Source organism: Delphinapterus leucas, chromosome 10, assembly GCF_059928025.1.
Source record: "Delphinapterus leucas isolate spDelLeu-1000000601 "Yukka" chromosome 10, BTC_Dleu_Yukka2, whole genome shotgun sequence".
NCBI classification, from domain to species: Eukaryota; Metazoa; Chordata; class Mammalia; order Artiodactyla; family Monodontidae; genus Delphinapterus; species Delphinapterus leucas.
In genome coordinates, this window is record NC_143138.1 from 105,058,904 (window position 1) to 105,074,040 (window position 15,137).

The window sequence follows — 15,137 nt, forward strand, 5'->3', positions numbered from 1 at the left end:
TTCGGGTGAGCGTACGTGTTAGGGTACGGGTTAGTGTTAGCGTACGGGTTAGGATTAGGGGACGGGTGAGGGTAAGGCTTCGGGTAAGGGTTAGGGTTAGGGTTAGGGTTAGGGTTAGGGTTAGGGGACGGGGACGGTTTAGGGTACAGGTTAGGGTACGACAACGGTTTAGGGTGAGCGTACGTGTTAGGGTACGGGTTAGTGTTAGCGTACGGGTTAGGATTAGGGGACGGGTGAGGGTAAGGCTTCGGGTAAGGCTTAGGGTTAGGGTTAGGGTTAGGGTTAGGGGACGGGGACGGTTTAGGGTACAGGTTAGGGTACGACAACGGTTTAGGGTGAGCGTACATGTTAGGGTATGGGTTAGTGTTAGCGTACGGGTTAGGATTAGGGGACGGGTGAGGGTAAGGCTTCGGGTAAGGGTTAGGGTTCGGGTTAGGGTTAGGGTTCGGGTTAGGGGACGGGGATGATTTAGGGTACAGGTTAGGGTACGACAACGGTTTAGGGTGAGCGTACGTGTTAGGGTACGGGTTAGTGTTAGGGTACGCGTTAGGATTAGGGGACGGGTGAGGGTAAGGCTTCGGGTAAGGGTTAGGGTTAGGGTTAGGGTTAGGGTTAGGGTTAGGGGACGGGGACGGTTTAGGGTACAGGTTAGGGTACGACAACGTTTTAGGGTGAGCGTACGTGTTAGGGTACCGGTTAGTGTTAGCGTACGGGCTAGGATTAGGGGACGGGTGAGGGTAAGGCTTCGGGTAAGGGTTAGGGTTAGGGTTAGGGTTCGGGTTAGGGTTAGGGGACCGGGACGGTTTAGGGTACAGGTTAGGGTACGACAACGATTTAGGGTGAGCGTACGTGTTAGGGTACGGTTTAGTGTTAGTGTACGGGTTAGGATTAGGGGACGGGTGAGGGTAAGGCTTCGGGTAAGGGTTAGGGTTAGGGTTAGGGTTAGGGATAGGGTTAGGGTTAGGGGACGGGGACGGTTTAGGGTACAGGTTAGGGTACGACAACGGTTTAGGGTGAGCGTACGTGTTAGGGTACGGGTTAGTGTTAGCGTACGGGTTAGGATTAGGGGACGGGTGAGGGTAAGGCTTCGGGTAAGGGTTAGGGTTAGGGTTAGGGATAGGGTTAGGGTTAGGGGACGGGGAAGATTTAGGGTACAGGTTAGGGTACGACAACGGTTTAGGGTGAGCGTACGTGTTAGGGTACGGGTTAGAGTTAGCTTACGGGTTAGGATTAGGGGACGGGTGAGGGTAAGGCTTCGGGTAAGGGTTACGTTTAGGGTTAGGGTTAGGGTTAGGGTACGGGGACGGGGACGGTTTAGGGTACAGGTTAGGGTACGACAACGGTTTAGGGTGAGCGTACGTGTTAGGGTACGGGTTAGTGTTAGCGTACGGCTTAGGATTAGGGGACGGGTGAGGGTAAGGCTTCGGGTAAGGATTAGGGTTAGGGTTAGGGTTAGGGTTAGGGTTAGGGGACGGGGACGGTTTAGGGTACAGGTTAGGGTACGACAACGGTTTAGGGTGAGCGTACGTGTTAGGGTACGGGTTAGTGTTAGCGTACGGGTTAGGATTAGGGGATGGGTGAGGGTAAGGCTTCGGGTAAGGGTTAGGGTTAGGGTTAGGGTTAGGGTTAGGGTTAGGGGATGGGGACGGTTTAGGGTACAGGTTAGGGTACGACAACGCTTTAGGGTGAGCGTACGTGTTAGGGTACGGGTTAGTGTTAGCGTACGGGTTAGGATTAGGGGACGGGTGAGGGTAAGGCTTCGGGTAAGGGTTAGAGTTAGGGTTAGGGTTAGGGTTAGGCTTAGGGGACCGGGACGGTTTAGGGTACAGGTTAGGGTACGACAACGGTTTAGGGTGAGCATACGTGTTAGGGTACGGGTTAGTGTTAGCGTACGGGTTAGGATTATGGGACGGGTGAGGGTAAGGCTTCGGGTAAGGGTTAGGGTTAGGGTTAGTGTTAGGGTTAGGGGACGGGGACGGTTTAGGGTACAGGTTAGGGTATGACAACGGTTTAGGGTGAGCGTACGTGTTAGGGTATGGGTTAGTTTTAGCGTACGGGTTAGGATTAGGGGACGGGTGAGGGTAAGGCTTCGGGTTAGGGTTAGGGTTAGGGTTAGGGTTAGGGTTAGGGGACGGGGACGGGGACGGTTTAGGGTACAGGTTAGGGTACGACAACGGTTTAGGGTGAGCGTACGTGTTAGGGTACGGGTTAGTGTTAGCGTACGGGTTCGGATTAGGGGACGGGTGAGGGTAAGGCTTCGGGTAAGGGTTAGAGTTAGGGTTAGGGTTAGGGTTAGGGTTAGGGTTAGGGGACGGTTTAGGGTACAGGTTAGGGTACGACAACAGTTTAGGGTGACCATACGTGTTAGGGTACGGGTTAGTGTTAGCGTACGGGTTAGGATTAGGGGACGGGTGAGGGTAAGGCTTCGGGTAAGGTTTAGGGTTAGGGTTAGGTTTAGGGGATGGTGACGGTTTAGGGTACAGGTTATGGTACGACAACGGTTTAGGGTGAGCGTACGTGTTAGGGTACGGGTTAGTGTTAGCGTACGGGTTAGGATTAGGGGACGGGTGAGGGTAAGGCTTCGGGTAAGGGTTAGGATTAGGGTTAGGGTTAGGGTTAGGATTAGGGGACGGGGACGGTTTAGGGTACGACAACAGTTTAGAGTGAGCGTACGTGTTACGGTACGGTTTAGTGTTAGCGTACGGGTTAGGATTAGGGGACGGGTGAGGGTAAGGCTTCGGGTAAGGGTTAGGGTTAGGGTTAGGGTTAGGGTTAGGGGACGGGGACGGTTTAGGGTACAGGTTAGGGTACGACAACGGTTTAGGGTGAGCGTACGTGTTAGGGTACGGGTTAGTGTTAGCGTACGGGTTAGGATTAGGGGACGGGTGAGGGTAAGGCTTCGGGTAAGGGTTAGGGTTAGGGTTAGGGTTAGGGTTAGGGTTAGGGGACCGGGACGGTTTAGGGTACAGGTTAGGGTACGACAACGGTTTAGGGTGAGCGTACGTGTTAGGGTATGGGTTAGTGTTAGCGTATGGGTTAGGATTAGGGGACGGGTGAGGGTAAGGCTTCGGGTAACGGTTAGGGTTAGGGTTAGGGTTCGGGTTAGGGTTAGGATTAGGGGACGGGTACGGTTTAGGGTACAGGTTAGGGTACGACAACGGTTTAGGGTGAGCGTACGTGTTAGGGTACGGGTTAGTGTTAGCGTACGGGTTAGGATTAGGGGACGGGTGAGGGTAAGGCTTCGGGTAAGGGTTAGAGTTAGGGTTAGGGTTAGGGTTAGGCTTAGGGGACGGGGACGGTTTAGGGTACAGGTTAGGGTACGACAACGGTTTAGGGTGAGCATACGTGTTAGGGTACGGGTTAGTGTTAGCGTACGGGTTAGGATTATGGGACGGGTGAGGGTAAGGCTTCGGGTAAGGGTTAGGGTTAGGGTTAGTGTTAGGGTTAGGGGACGGGGACGGTTTAGGGTACAGGTTAGGGTATGACAACGGTTTAGGGTGAGCGTACGTTTTAGGGTATGGGTTAGTGTTAGCGTACGGGTTAGGATTAGGGGACGGGTGAGGGTAAGGCTTCGGGTTAGGGTTAGGGTTAGGGTTAGGGTTAGGGTTAGGGGACGGGGACGGGGACGGTTTAGGGTACAGGTTAGGGTACGACAACGGTTTAGGGTGAGCGTACGTGTTAGGGTACGGGTTAGTTTTAGCGTATGGGTTCGGATTAGGGGACGGGTGAGGGTAAGGCTTCGGGTAAGGGTTAGGGTTAGGGTTAGGGTTAGGGTTAGGGTTAGGGTTAGGGGACGGTTTAGGGTAAAGGTTAGGGTACGACAACAGTTTAGGGTGAGCATACGTGTTAGGGTACGGGTTAGTGTTAGCGTACGGGTTAGGATTAGGGGACGGGTGAGGGTAAGGCTTCGGGTAAGGTTTAGGGTTAGGGTTAGGTTTAGGGGATGGTGACGGTTTAGGGTACAGGTTATGGTACGACAACGGTTTAGGGTGAGCGTACGTGTTAGGGTACGGGTTAGTGTTAGCGTACGGGTTAGGATTATGGGACGGGTGAGGGTAAGGCTTCGGGTAAGGGTTAGGGTTAGGGTTAGGGTTAGGGTTAGGATTAGGGGACGGGGACGGTTTAGGGTACGACAACAGTTTAGGGTGAGCGTACGTGTTACGGTACGGTTTAGTGTTAGCGTACAGGTTAGGATTAGGGGACGGGTGAGGGTAAGGCTTCGGGTAAGGGTTAGGGTTAGGGTTAGGGTTAGGGTTAGGGGACGGGGACGGTTTAGGGTACAGGTTATGGTATGACAATGGTTTAGGGTTAGCGTACGTGTTAGGGTATGGGTTAGTTTTAGCGTACGGGTTAGGATTACGGGACGGGTGAGGGTAAGGCTTCGGGTAAGGGTTAGGGTTAGGGTTAGGGTTAGGGGACGGGGACGGGGACGGGGACGGTTTAGGGTACAGGTTAGGGTACGACAACGGTTTAGGGTGAGCGTACGTGTTAGGGTACGGGTTAGTGTTAGCGTACGGGTTATGATTAGGGGACGGGTGAGGGTAAGGCTTGGGGTAAGGGTTAGGGTTAGGGTTAGGGTTAGGGTTAGGGGACGGGGACGGTTTAGGGTACAGGTTAGGGTACGACAACGGTTTAGGGTGAGCGTACGTGTCAGGGTACGGGTTAGTGTTAGCGTACGGGTTAGGATTAGGGGACGGGTGAGGGTAAGGCTTCGGGTAAGGGTTACGGTTAGGGTTAGGGTTAGGGTTAGGGTTAGGGGACCGGGACGGTTTAGGGTACAGGTTAGGGTACGACAACGGTTTAGGGTGAGCGTACGTGTTAGGGTATGGGTTAGTGTTAGTGTACGGGTTAGGATTAAGGGACGGGTGAGGGTAAGGCTTCGGGTAACGGTTAGGGTTAGGGTTAGGGTTAGGGTTAGGGTTAGGATTAGGGGACGGGTACGGTTTAGGGTACAGTTTAGGGTATGACAACGGTTTAGGGTGAGCGTACGTGTTAGGGTACGGGTTAGTGTTAGCGTACGGGTTAGGATTAGGGGACGGGTGAGGGTAAGGCTTCGGGTAAGGGTTAGGGTTAGGGTTAGGGTTAGGGTTAGGGTTAGGGGACGGGGACGGTTTAGGGTACAGGTTAGGGTACGACAACGGTTTAGGGTGAGCGTACGTGTTAGGGTACGGGTTAGTGTTAGCGTACGGGTTAGGATTAGGGGACGGGTGAGGGTAAGGCTTCGGGTAAGGGTTAGGGTTAGGGTTAGGGTTAGGGGACGGGGACGGGGACGGTTTAGGGTACAGGTTAGGGTACGACAACGGTTTAGGGTGAGCGTACGTGTTAGGGTATGGGTTAGTGTTAGCGTACGGGTTAGGATTAGGGGACGGGTGAGGGTAACGCTTCGGGTAAGGGTTAGGGTTCGGGTTAGGCTTAGGGTTCGGGTTAGGGGACGGGGATGATTTAGGGTACAGGTTAGGGTACGACAACGGTTTAGGGTGAGCGTACGTGTTAGGGTACGGGTTAGTGTTAGCGTACGCGTTAGGATTAGGGGACGGGTGAGGGTAAGGCTTCGGGTAAGGGTTAGGGTTAGGGTTAGGGTTAGGGGACGGGGACGGTTTAGGGTACAGGTTAGGGTACGACAACGTTTTAGGGTGAGCGTACGTGTTAGGGTACCGGTTAGTGTTAGCGTACGGGCTAGGATTAGGGGACGGGTGAGGGTAAGGCTTCGGGTACGGGTTAGGGTTAGGGTTAGGGTTCGGGTTAGGGTTAGGGGACCGGGACGGTTTAGGGTACAGGTTAGGGTACGACAACGATTTAGGGTGAGCGTACGTGTTAGGGTACGGTTTAGTGTTAGTGTACGGGTTAGGATTAGGGGACGGGTGAGGGTAAGGCTTCGGGTAAGGGTTAGGGTTAGGGTTAGGGTTAGGGTTAGGGTTAGGGTTAGGGGACGGGGACGGTTTAGGGTACAGGTTAGGGTACGACAACGGTTTAGGGTGAGCGTACGTGTTAGGGTACGGGTTAGTGTTAGCGTACGGGTTAGGATTAGGGGACGGGTGAGGGTAAGGCTTCGGGTAAGGGTTAGGGTTAGGGTTAGGGTTAGGGTTAGGGTTAGGGGACCGGGACGGTTTAGGGTACAGGTTAGGGTACGACAACGGTTTAGGGTGAGCGTACGTGTTATGGTATGGGTTAGTGTTAGCGTACGGGTTAGGATTAGGGGACGGGTGAGGGTAAGGCTTCGGGTAACGGTTAGGGTTAGGGTTAGGGTTAGGGTTAGGGTTAGGATTAGGGGACGGGTACGGTTTAGGGTACAGGTTAGGGTACGACAACGGTTTAGGGTGAGCGTACGTGTTAGGGTACGGGTTAGTGTTAGCGTACGGGTTAGGATTAGGGGACGGGTGAGGGTAAGGCTTCGGGTAAGGGTTAGGGTTAGGGTTAGGGTTAGGGTTAGGGTTAGCGGACCGGGACGGTTTAGGGTACAGGTTAGGGTACGACAACGTTTTAGGGTGAGCGTATGTGTTAGGGTACGGGTTAGTGTTAGCGTACGGGTTAGGATTAGGGGACGGGTGAGGGTAAGGCTTCGGGTAAGGGTTAGGGTTAGGGTTAGGGTTAGGGTTAGGGTTAGGGGACGGGGACGGTTTAGGGTACAGGTTAGGGTACGACAACGGTTTAGGGTGAGCGTACGTGTTAGGGTACGGGTTAGTGTTAGCGTACGGGTTAGGATTAGGGGACGGGTGAGGGTAAGGCTTCGGGTAAGGGTTAGGGTTAGTGTTAGGGTTAGGGTTAGGGTTAGGGGACGGGGACGGTTTAGGGTACAGGTTAGGGTACGACAACGGTTTAGGGTGAGCGTACGTGTTAGGGTACGGGTTAGTGTTAGCGTACGGGTTAGGATTAGGGGACGGGTGAGGGTAAGGCTTCGGATAAGGGTTAGGGTTAGGGTTAGGGTTAGGGTTAGGGTTAGGGTTAGGGGACGGGGACGGTTTAGGGTACAGGTTAGGGTACGACAACGGTTTAGGGTGAGCGTACGTGTTAGGGTACGGGTTAGTGTTAGCGTACGGGTTAGGATTAGGGGATGGGTGAGGGTAAGGCTTCGGGTAAGGGTTAGGGTTAGGGTTAGGGTTAGGGTTAGGGTTAGGGGACCGGGACGGTTTAGGGTACAGGTTAGGGTACGACAACGGTTTAGGGTGAGCGTAAGTGTTAGGGTACGGGTTAGTGTTAGCGTACGGGTTAGGATTAGGGAACGGGTGAGGGTAAGGCTTCGGGTAAGGGTTAGGGTTAGGGTTAGGGTTAGGGTTAGGGTTAGGGGATGGGGACGTTTTAGGGTACAGGTTAGGGTACGACAACGGTTTAGGGTGAGCGTACGTGTTAGGGTACGGGTTAGTGTTAGCGTACGGGTTAGGATTAGGGGACGGGTGAGGGTAAGGTTTCGGGTAAGGGTTAGGGTTAGGGTTAGGGTTAGGGTTAGGGTTAGGGTTAGGGGACGGGGACGGTTTAGGGTACAGGTTAGGGTACGACAACGGTTTAGGGTGAGCGTACGTGTTAGGGTACGGGTTAGTGTTAGCGTACGGGTTAGGATTAGGGGACGGTTGAGGGTAAGGCTTCGGGTAAGGGTTAGGGTTAGGGTTAGGGTTAGGGTTAGGGTTAGGGGACCGGGACGTTTTAGGGTACAGGTTAGGGTACGACAACGGTTTAGGGTGAGCGTACGTGTTAGGGTACGGGTTAGTGTTAGCGTACGGGTTCGGATTAGGGGACGGGTGAGGGTAAGGCTTCGGGTAAGAGTTAGGGTTAGGGTTAGGGTTAGGGTTAGGGGACGGGGACGGGGACGGTTTAGGGTACAGGTTATGGTACGACAACGGTTTAGGGTGAGCGTACGTGTTAGGGTACGGGTTAGTGTTAGCGTACGGGTTAGGATTAGGGGACGGGTGAGGGTAAGGCTTCGGGTAAGAGTTAGGGTTAGGGTTAGGGTTAGGGGACGGGGACGGTTTAGGGTACAGGTTAGGGTACGACAACGGTTTAGGGTGAGCGTACGTGTTAGGGTACGGGTTAGTGTTAGCGTACGGGTTAGGATTAGGGGACGGGTGAGGGTAAGGCTTCGGGTAAGGGTTAGGGTTAGGGTTAGGGTTAGGGTTAGGGTTAGGGTTAGGGGACGGGGACGGTTTAGGGTACAGGTTAGGGTACGACAACGGTTTAGTGTGAGCGTACGTGTTAGGGTACGGGTTAGTGTTAGCGTACGGGTTAGGATTAGGGGACGGGTGAGGGTAAGGCTTCGAGTAAGGGTTAGGGTTAGGGTTAGGGTTAGGGGACCGGGACGGTTTAGGGTACAGGTTAGGGTACGATAACGGTTTAGGGTGAGCGTACGTGTTAGGGTACGGGTTAGTGTTAGCGTACGGCTTAGGATTAGGGGACTGGTGAGGGTAAGGCTTCGGGTAAGGGTTAGGGTTAGGGTTAGGGTTAGGGTTAGGGTTAGGGGACCGGGACGGTTTAGGGTACAGGTTAGGGTACGACAACCGTTTAGGGTGAGCGTACGTGTTAGGGTACGGGTTAGTGTTAGCGTACGGGTTAGGATTAGGGGACGGTTGAGGGTAAGACTTCCTTTAAGGTTTAGGGTTAGGGTTAGGGTTATGGTTAGGGGACGGGGACGGTTTAGGGTACAGGTTAGGGTATGACAACGGTTTAGGGTGAGCGTACGTGTTACGGTACGGGTTAGTGTTAGCGTACGGGTTAGGATTATGGGACGGGTGAGGGTAAGGCTTCGGGTTAGGGTTAGGGTTAGGGTTAGGGTTAGGGTTAGGGGACGGGGACGGGGATGGTTTAGGGTACAGGTTAGGGTACGAAAACTGTTTAGGGTGAGCGTACGTGTTAGGGTACGGGTTAGTGTTAGCGTACGGGTTAGGATTAGGGGACGGGTGAGGGTAAGGCTTCGGGTAAGGGTTAGGGTTAGGGTTACGGGACGGGGACGGGGACGGGGACGGTTTAGGGTACAGGTTAGGGTACGACAGCGGTTTAGGGTGAGCGTACGTGTTAGGGTACGGGTTAGTGTTAGCGTACGGGTTAGGATTAGGGGACGGGTGAGGGTAAGCCTTCGGGTAAGGGTTAGGGTTAGGGTTAGGGTTAGGGTTAGGGGACGGGGACGGTTTACGGTACAGGTTAGGGTATGAAAATGGTTTAGGGTGAGCGTACGTGTTAGGGTACGGGTTAGTGTTAGCGTACGGGTTAGGATTAGGGGACGGGTGAGGGTAAGGCTTCGGGTTAGGGTTAGGGTTAGGGTTAGGGTTAGGGTTAGGGTTAGGGTTAGGGTTAGGGGACGGGGACGGTTTAGGGTACAGGGTAGGGTACGACAACGGTTTAGGGTGAGCGTACGTGTTAGGGTACGGGTTAGTGTTAGCGTACGGGTTAGGTTTAGGGGACGGGTGAGGGTAAGGCTTCGGGTAAGGGTTAGGGTTAGGGTTAGGGTTAGGGTTAGGGTTAGGGGACCGGGACGGTTTAGGGTACAGGTTAGGGTACGACAACGGTTTAGGGTGAGCGTACGTGTTAGGGTACGGGTCACTGTTAGCGTACGGGTTAGGATTAGGGGACGGGTGAGGGTAAAGCTTCGGGTAAGGGTTAGGGTTAGGGTTAGTGCTAGGGTTAGGGGACGGGGACGGTTTAGGGTACAGGTTAGGGTACGACAACGGTTTAGGGTGAGCGTACGTGTTAGGGTACGGGTTAGTGTTAGCGTACGGGTAAGGATTAGGGGACGGGTGAGGGTAAGACTTCGTGTAAGGGTTAGGGTTAGGGTTAGGGTTAGGGTTAGGGGACGGGGACGGTTTAGGGTACAGGTTAGGGTATGACAAAGGTTTAGGGTGAGCGTACGTGTTACGGTACGGGTTAGTGTTAGCGTACGGGTTAGGATTATGGGACGGGTGAGGGTAAGGCTTCGGGTTAGGGTTAGGGTTAGGGTTAGGGTTAGGGTTAGGGGACGGGGACGGGGATGGTTTAGGGTACAGGTTAGGGTACGAAAACGGTTTAGGGTGAGCGTACGTGTTAGGGTAGGGGTTAGTGTTAGCGTACGGGTTAGGATTAGGGGACGGGTGAGGGTAAGGCTTCAGGTAAGGGTTAGGGTTAGGGTTAGGGTTAGGGTTAGGGGACGGGGACGGGGACGGTTTAGAGTACAGGTTAGGGTACGACAACAGTTTAGGGTGAGCGTACGTGTTAGGGTACGTGTTAGTGTTAGCGTACGGGTTAGGATTAGGGGACGGGTGAGGGTAAGGCTTCGGGTAAGGGTTAGGGTTAGGGTTAGGGTTAGGGTTAGGGTTAGGGTTAGGGTTAGGGGACGGGGACGGTTTAGGGTACAGGTTAGGGTACGACAACGGTTTAGGGTGACCGTACGTGTTACGGTACGGGTTAGTGTTAGCGTACGGGTTAGGATTATGGGACGGGTGAGGGTAAGGCTTCGGGTAAGGGTTAGGGTTAGGGTTAGGGTTAGGGTTAGGGGACGGGGACGGGGATGGTTTAGGGTACAGGTTAGGGTACGAAAACTGTTTAGGGTGAGCGTACGTGTTAGGGTACGGGTTAGTGTTAGCGTACGGGTTAGGATTAGGGGACGGGTGAGGGTAAGGCTTCGGGTAAGGGTTAGGGTTAGGGTTACGGGACGGGGACGGGGACGGGGACGGTTTAGGGTACAGGTTAGGGTACGACAGCGGTTTAGGGTGAGCGTACGTGTTAGGGTACGGGTTAGTGTTAGCGTACGGGTTAGGATTAGGGGACGGGTGAGGGTAAGCCTTCGGGTAAGGGTTAGGGTTAGGGTTAGGGTTAGGGTTAGGGGACGGGGACGGTTTACGGTACAGGTTAGGGTATGAAAATGGTTTAGGGTGAGCGTACGTGTTAGGGTACGGGTTAGTGTTAGCGTACGGGTTAGGATTAGGGGACGGGTGAGGGTAAGGCTTCGGGTTAGGGTTAGGGTTAGGGTTAGGGTTAGGGTTAGGGGACGGGGACGGTTTAGGGTACAGGTTAGGGTACGACAACGGTTTAGGGTGAGCGTACGTGTTAGGGTACGGGTTAGTGTTAGCGTACGGCTTAGGATTAGGGGACGGGTGAGGGTAAGGCTTCGGGTAAGGGTTAGGGTTAGGGTTAGGGTTAGGGTTAGGATTAGGGGACGGGGACGGTTTAGGGTACGACAACAGTTTAGGGTGAGCGTACGTGTTAGGGTACGGTTTAGTGTCAGCGTACTGGTTAGGATTAGGGGACGGGTGAGTGTAAGGCTTCGGGTAAGGGTTAGGGTTAGGGTTAGGGTTAGGGCTAGGGGACGGGGACGTTTAGGGTACAGGTTATGGTATTACAACGGTTTAGGGTGAGCGTACGTGTTAGGGTACGGGTTAGTGTTAGCGTACGGTTTAGGATTAGCGGACGGGTGAGGATAAGGCTTCGGGAAAGGGTTAGGGTGAGTGTTAGGGTTAGGGTTAGGGGACGGGGACGGGGACGGTTTAGGGTACAGGTTAGGGTACGACAACGGATTAGGGTGAGCGTACGTGTTAGGGTACGGGTTAGTGTTAGCGTACGGGTTAGGATTAGGGGATGGGTGAGGGTAAGGCTTCGGGTAAGAGTTAGGGTTAGGGTTAGGGTTAGGATTAGGGGACGGGGACGGTTTAGGGTACAGGTTAGGGTACGACAACGGTTTAGGGTGAGCGTACGTGTTAGGGTACGGTTTAGTGTTAGCGTACGGGTTAGGATTAGGGGACGGGTGAGGGTAAGGCTTCGGGTAAGGGTTAGGGTTAGGGTTAGGGTTAGGGTTAGGGTTAGGGGACGGGGACGGTTTAGGGTACAGGTTAGGGTACGACAACGGTTTAGGGTGAGCGTACGTGTTAGGGTACGGGTTAGTGTTAGCGTACGGGTTAGGATTAGGGGACGGGTGAGGGTAAGGCTTCGGGTAAGGGTTAGGGTTAGGGTTAGGGTTAGGGTTAGGGTTAGGGGACGGGGACGGTTTAGGGTACAGGGTAGGGTACGACAACGGTTTAGGGTGAGCGTACGTGTTAGGGTACGGGTTAGTGTTAGCGTACGGGTTAGGTTTAGGGGACGGGTGAGGGTAAGGCTTCGGGTAAGGGTTAGGGTTAGGGTTAGGGTTAGGGTTAGGGTTAGGGGACCGGGACGGTTTAGGGTACAGGTTAGGGTACGACAACGGTTTAGGGTGAGCGTACGTGTTAGGGTACGGGTTAGTGTTAGCGTACGGGTTAGGATTAGGGGACGGGTGAGGGTAAGACTTCGTGTAAGGGTTAGGGTTAGGGTTAGGGTTAGGGTTAGGGGACGGGGACTGTTTAGGGTACAGGTTAGGGTATGACAACGGTTTAGGGTGAGCGTACGTGTTACGGTACGGGTTAGTGTTAGCGTACGGGTTAGGATTATGGGACGGGTGAGGGTAAGGCTTCGGGTTAGGGTTAGGGTTAGGGTTAGGGTTAGGGTTAGGGGACGGGGACGGGGATGGTTTAGGGTACAGGTTAGGGTACGAAAACGGTTTAGGGTGAGCGTACGTGTTAGGGTAGGGGTTAGTGTTAGCGTACGGGTTAGGATTAGGGGACGGGTGAGGGTAAGGCTTCAGGTAAGGGTTAGGGTTAGGGTTAGGGTTAGGGTTAGGGTTAGGGGACGGGGACGGTTTACAGTACAGGTTAGGGTACGACAACAGTTTAGGGTGAGCGTACGTGTTAGGGTACGTGTTAGTGTTAGCGTACGGGTTAGGATTAGGGGACGGGTGAGGGTAAGGCTTCGGGTAAGGGTTAGGGTTAGGGTTAGGGTTAGGGTTAGGGTTAGGGTTAGGGTTAGGGGACGGGGACGGTTTAGGGTACAGGTTAGGGTACGACAACGGTTTAGGGTGAGCTTACGTGTTGGGGTACGGGTTAGTGTTAGCGTACGGGTTAGGATTAGGGGACAGATGAGGGTAAGGCTTCGGGTAAGGGTTAGGGTTAGGGTTTGAGTTAGGGGACGGGGACGGGGACGGTTTAGGGTACAGGTTAGGGTACGACAACGGTTTAGGGTGAGCGTACGTGTTTGGGTACGGGTTAGTGTTAGCGTAGGGGTTAGGATTAGGGGACGGGTGAGGGTAAGGCTTCGGGTAAGGGTTAGGGTTAGGGTTAGGGTTAGGGTTAGGGGACGGGGACGGGGACGGGGACGGTTTAGGGTACGACAACGTTTTAGGGTGAGCGTACGTGTTAGGGTACGGGTTAGTGTTAGCGTACGGGTTAGGATTAGGGGACGGGTGAGGGTAAGGCTTTGGGTAAGGGTTAGGGTTCGGGTTAGGGTTAGGGTTCGGGTTAGGGGACGGGGATGATTTAGGGTACAGGTTAGGGTACGACAACGGTTTAGGGTGAGCGTACGTGTTAGGGTACGGGTTAGTGTTAGCGTACGCGTTAGGATTAGGGGACGGGTGAGGGTAAGGCTTCGGGTAAGGGTTAGGGTTAGGGTTAGGGTTAGGGTTAGGGGACGGGGACGGTTTAGGGTACAGGTTAGGGTACGACAACGTTTTAGGGTGAGCGTACGTGTTAGGGTACCGGTTAGTGTTAGCGTACGGGCTAGGATTAGGGGACGGGTGAGGGTAAGGCTTCGGGTAAGGGTTAGGGTTAGGGTTAGGGTTCGGGTTAGGGTTAGGGGACCGGGACGGTTTAGGGTACAGGTTAGGGTACGACAACGATTTAGGGTGAGCGTACGTGTTAGGGTACGGTTTAGTGTTAGTGTACGGGTTAGGATTAGGGGACGGGTGAGGGTAAGGCTTCGGGTAAGGTTTAGGGTTAGGGTTAGGGTTAGGGATAGGGTTAGGGTTAGGAGACGGGGACGGTTTAGGGTACAGGTTAGGGTACGACAACGGTTTAGGGTGAGCGTACGTGTTAGGGTACGGGTTAGTGTTAGCGTACGGGTTAGGATTAGGGGACGGGTGAGGGTAAGGCTTCGGGTAAGGGTTAGGGTTAGGGTTAGGGTTAGGGTTAGGGTTAGGGGACGGGGAAGATTTAGGGTACAGGTTAGGGTACGACAACGGTTTAGGGTGAGCGTACGTGTTAGGGTACGGGTTAGTGTTAGCGTACGGGTTAGGATTAGGGGACGGGTGAGGGTAAGGCTTCGGGTAAGGGTTAGGGTTAGGGTTAGGGTTAGGGTTAGGGTTAGGGGACCGGGACGGTTTAGGGTACAGGTTAGGGTACGACAACGGTTTAGGGTGAGCGTAAGTGTTAGGGTACGGGTTAGTGTTAGCGTACGGTTTAGGATTAGGGGACGGGTGAGGGTAAGGCTTCGGGTAAGGGTTAGGGTTAGGGTTAGGGTTAGGGTTAGGGTTAGGGGATGGGGACGGTTTAGGGTACAGGTTAGGGTATGACAACGGTTTAGGGTGAGCGTACGTGTTACGGTACGGGTTAGTGTTAGCGTACGGGTTAGGATTATGGAACGGGTGAGGGTAAGGCTTCGGGTTAGGGTTAGGGTTAGGGTTAGGTTTAGGGTTAGGGGACGGGGACGGGGATGGTTTAGGGTACAGGTTAGGGTACGAAAAATGTTTAGGGTGAGCGTACGTGTTAGGGTACGGGTTAGTGTTAGCGTACGGGTTAGGATTAGGGGACGGGTGAGGGTAAGGCTTCGGGTAAGGGTTAGGGTTAGGGTTACGGGACGGGGACGGGGACGGGGACGGTTTAGGGTACAGGTTAGGGTACGACAGCGGTTTAGGGTGAGCGTACGTGTTAGGGTACGGGTTAGTGTTAGCGTACGGGTTAGGATTAGGGGACGGGTGAGGGTAAGCCTTCGGGTAAGGGTTAGGGTTAGGGTTAGGGTTAGGGTTAGGGGACGGGGACGGTGTACGGTACAGGTTAGGGTATGAAAATGGTTTAGGGTGAGCCTACGTGTTAGGGTACGGGTTAGTGTTAGCGTACGGGTTAGGATTAGGGGACGGGTGAGGGTAAGGCTTCGGGTTAGGGTTAGTGTTAGGGTTAGGGTTAGGGTTAGGGTTAGGGGACGGGTACGGTTTAGGGTACAGGTTAGGGTACGACAACGGTTTAGGGTGAGCGTACGTGTTAGGGTACGGGTTAGTGTTAGCGTACGGCTTAGGATTAGGGGACGTGTGAGGGTAAGGCTTCGGGTAAGGGTTAGGGTTAGGGTTAGGGTTAGGGTTAGGATTAGGGGACGGGGACGGTTTAGGGTACGACAACAGTTTAGGG